Source organism: Chiloscyllium plagiosum, chromosome 6 (assembly GCF_004010195.1).
Source record: "Chiloscyllium plagiosum isolate BGI_BamShark_2017 chromosome 6, ASM401019v2, whole genome shotgun sequence".
NCBI classification, from domain to species: Eukaryota; Metazoa; Chordata; class Chondrichthyes; order Orectolobiformes; family Hemiscylliidae; genus Chiloscyllium; species Chiloscyllium plagiosum.
Window position 1 is genome coordinate 73,047,861 of NC_057715.1, and position 5,066 is coordinate 73,052,926.

The window sequence follows — 5,066 nt, forward strand, 5'->3', positions numbered from 1 at the left end:
CCACACTGGGTCACTGCCACCAGGGTCCACACTGGGTCACTGCCATCACACTCCACACTAGGTCACTGCCACCATGCTCCACACTGGGACACTGCTATCACACCTCACACTGGGTCACTTCCACCATGATCCACGCTGGGTCACTGCTATCACACGCCACACTGGGTCACTGACACGACGATCCACACTGGGTCTCTGCTATCACACTACACACTGGGTCACTGCCACTATGATCCACACTGGGTCACTGCTATCACAATCCACACTGGGTCACTGCCACCATCTTCCACACTGGGTCACTGCCTCCATGTTCCATACTGGGTCACTGCTGTCTCACTCCACACTGGGTCACTGACATCATACACCACACTGGGTCAATGGTATCACACTCCACGTTGGGTCGCTGCCATCACACTCCACACTGGGTCACTGCCATCATGATCCACACTGGGTCACTGCTATCACAATCCACACTGGGTCACTGCCACCATGATCCAAACTGGGTCACTTCCACCACACTCCACACGGGGTCACGGCCACCATGCTCCACACTGGGTCACTGCCACCAGGATCCCCACTTGTGAAACTGCTAGCAGGCTCCACACTGGGTCACTGCAACCATGCTCCACACTGGGTCACTGCCATCACACTCCACACTGAGTCACTGTCACTATGATCCACACTGGGACAGTTGTATCACATTCTACACTGGGTCACTGCCACCATGATTCACACTGGGCCACTTCCACCACACTCAACACTGGGTCACTGCCACCACATTCTACACTGGGTCACTTCCTCCATGCTCAGCACTGGCCCACTGCTACCATGATGCCAACTGGGTCACTGTCACCATGCTCCACACTGGGTCACTGCCACCACACTCTACACTGTGGTGTAGAGTGATAGGTGGACCTGGGGGGTGCAGTGAGAGAGGGACTCACTGAAACCTTTGTAGAGGGAGAATGTGGATTTGAGTTCAGAGTAAGGATATCTTACTGCAGTTATACACAGCCTTGGTGAGATCAATACTCACTATGGCTGATTTCTAAGTACTCTCTCACTGGGGTGCTTGTTTTACAGCATTCCTGGGAAGTGCCTTGGGACCTACATTTACTTTAGCTACTCTCTTCCTTTTTATACACTTTATAGAAGCTCTTATTGTTCGGTTTTGCATTTCATTCTAATTTACACTTAGAATCTACTTTTTCTTTTATTGTACCTGATCTCTAAAACTTTCCCAATTATGTGACCTAACACTGATCTTCATAATGTATTCTGCACTTTTTGTTTAATTTTATGTAATATCGAACTTCTGTAGTTGGCCATCAATGGTTCATTCACCTTAAAGTATTTTTCTTTCACAGTGGAGCATTTGTATATTGAGAATTATGATTATCCTTAAATGCCAACCACGCCTTACTTTTTAATCTGTTTCCTCAGTCACTTCTTTAAAAAATTCATATTTTCAGCATCTGCTATTTTTATAGAAATTGTAATCATGTTGTTTGGTGAAGTAAGCATGACAGTATAATTCTCTTATGTGAATTATTGCTTAAGTTATTTGTGTAGATTTGCGTGCAATAATAATGTCGATGAGTGTTCACAAATACACTCAATTAATTGATATATTGCAGTTTTCAATTATTATGCTGACAAGAATAGTTTGCATTCTTAAAAGCTTTCAAAATATTTTTAGAAAATTCACAAAATACTTGTTTTGGAGTTTTTAAACCAACAAACAAAATAGGAAAACATGTAAAAATGGCTGTTTGTCCCAAAAAAACTACACGTGATATTAGAAAACTATTGCTTCCATAACAATATGTATAAATAAGCTCAGTTTATTGAAATTTTCAGAAATGAGAGTGATATATTTTTATTGAGTGAGGGTTTTAATGGAAGTGGAACCCAGGAAGGTAAATGTAATGAAGTTACAGTTCAGTCACGATTGAATTGAATGGCGGTATAGGATCGTGACTGAATGACTGATTTTGTACTCCTAGGTTGCTATGTTTGTCTGCTGTGTCATTTTTTTTGTAGTTTTCTGAAAAATAGCTAAAAGATAGAACCAAAAGATGGAGGCAAATTTGACCATGACCTCACTAAATTTGTTCAGATATTCAGGTAAGAATATTCAGATAAGAAAAATTCAGTTTCTATTGCGTTCTCTGTGTATAGTTAATTGATTTATACCTGGCTTCAGTACCTCGATGAGTGTTGTTCCACCTCAAATCTATATTAATGACTGGTTTTCAATATTCCATTTCAAAATGCATTGTAAAGTCTTGTGTCATTATATCCCAATAAAAAAAGCCGATAGTAAAAATTCAATGGTTAACTGTAATACCGATGGATGGTGCTGTCTTAGAGAACTTTAGGGTTAAGTGTCATATCTCATTATCTGTTCAAGCATTCGCTTTACAATAAGAAATAATACCCAAAATGCATCACGCTTACATGCAATTGAAGGTTCTCACCACTGAATGTCACTGTGGAATAACCAGCAGCCATATTGGTACAGGAAAGTTTCAAAGTTATTAAGATAAATTATAGTTTAGAAGAATTGCTTTTGTTCCTCGGCTTTCCAGGAATGGTTCTCATGTCACTTGCTTCTTTTCAAATTTCCACATTAACATGTTTTGTCAGGTGGTCTTCTAACCAGAAAGCCCTTGGAAGAAGTTAGTTAAAGATCAGTCACAAAGGTTTGTGACCATATCTTGTGGCTATCATTAGTGAGGTGTCATACATCTTCCCTTGGTAGGTCCTGTGACTGCCAATCGCCTTCCAGTGCCTTCAATGCACACACATACACACACACACATACATTGTCACTGAAATTGCCTATTGATGATCTCTATGGAAACGTGATGTGTTTTTTCCACCACCGATTGCTTTTCCTGACAAACTATGCTCTGTGCTGTTCCTCCCTCAAGCGCCATGACTTGTGCTATCAAATGACCCTAACTTCCCCAAGGAACAGAATTTTGCCCACTAAGCACCAGCCTGACATTCCAAAACCAACCACACTTGCCCCCGCCCCACCTTCAACACCTCAAAAGAGCCTCAGAATATGCCTTCCTTGGATTTTAAGAGTCAGACATCAAGGTCAGTAATGTCTGATTATTGTCATTGTGGCACATTAATCAGAAATGAAATTGGAAGCTAGGGATGATGGATGTATGGCTTGTAGGAAAGTGAAAGAGATAGGGTTTCTGTTCTGTTAAAGAAGGCAACTATTCAAAAGGAATGGGTTATAGGTCAACAAGATGAGGATGAATGTGCCTGCAGGGAGGCTCAATAATGTGGTCTTGGAGGATTTATACTCCAATGGGAAGGGGGTGGGTATATAGAACATTGGAACATAGGAATAGGAGTAGGCCATTCAATTCCTCAAGCCTTTTTTTTATTTGTGGGATGTGAGCATTGTTGGTTGGCCAGCATTTATTGCCCGTCCCTCGTTCTCCTTCAGAAGGTTTTTGTGAACTGCCTTCTTGAATTGTGGCAGTCCACCTGCTGTGGTTTGTCCCACTATGCCAGTAGGGAGGGAATTCCAGGATTTTGACCGAGCAACAATGAAGGAACAGTGATATATTTCCAACTCAGGATGCTGAGTGGCTTAGAGGGGAACTTGAAGATGGTGGTGTTCCCATATATCTGCTGCACTTAGCCTCTAGATGGAAGTGGTTATGTATTTGAGCATTGTTGGATTTGCACTCACCTACGCAACTGTGGAATATTCCATCACACTTCTGACTTGAAGAAAATGGACAGGCTTTGAGGAGCCTGGAGGTGAGTTACTCACCACAGTATTCCTTGCCTCTGACCTGCTCTTGTAGCCAATGCGTTTATTTGGTAAGTCCAGTAGAGTTTCTGGTCAATGATAACCCCCAGGATGTTGATAGTGGGGAATTCAATGATAATAATTTTCATGTGATGTTTAATTGCTTGACCTTCCTATTCCTGAACTTACCAGCATGTGGTAATGGCAGTAAATCTGGGATTACTGTCATGGAGGTCCTGCTGTTCAGTCTCTTGCCTGGCTCCCTAAACTCTACTTTCAGGACTTCATTTCTCTTTCTATCTATATCCTTGGTGACAATGTGAACCAAAGTCTCTGGCTTTTGACAACTGAATGTCAAAGGCTGATGGTTAGATTGTCTCTCATAACCAGACATTTGTATGGCATGAATATTACTGCCATTCGAGGTCATGTTTCTATGAGATGGTCTTTTTTTTAAACTCCGGAGAATACTGGCCCACTCCCTTCAATGTCTCCTCAAAGGACATTCAGGAACCAGTCTGGTGAACATCTTCATTTCCTTTGTGGCAAGTATATTCTTCCTTAGGTAAGGATCCAGCAGCTCACATAATACATGAAGTCCAGTCTCACCAATGTTCCATAAAATGGACACAAGACTTTCTTTGCATCTGTACTCAAGTTCTCTTGCAATAAAGGCTAACATACCACATGCAACCTAAATTGCTTGCTACACTTAATTGCTAGATTTCAGTGACTTATGAATAGGAAGTCTATGTCCCTTTGGATATCAACATTTTCCAATCTCTCACTATTCAAGAAATTCTCTGTTCCCTTACCAAAATGGACAATCTCACACTTATCCACATTATATTCCAACTGCCATGCTCTCACCCACTCACTTGACCTGTCTAACTCCCCTTCAAGCTCTTCACAACTCAAAATCCCATCAATATTTTTAATCATCTGCGAATTTTGAAATATTGTAATTGGTTTCTGTATCCAAATCATTGATATAAAATATGTAAAGCTGGGCAGAAGTACTGATCGTCATCCCACTGGCCACAACTTGTCAACCTGAGAAGAAGCAATTTATTCCTACTCTCTGTTTTCTGCATGTTAAAAAAGAATAGAAATTAAATCATTCTATGTTACTTCTATGATCTTGTTGTGAATGCTGCATGCATTCAAATAAGGTGCTTTCAATTCTGTCTTTTTAGCACTGTTCAGCAATCTGACCTGGTTGATTCCAAGATTTGTTTCAGGTACTTTCCATTTTCATTTGCAGCACTTATACTTTGTGTAA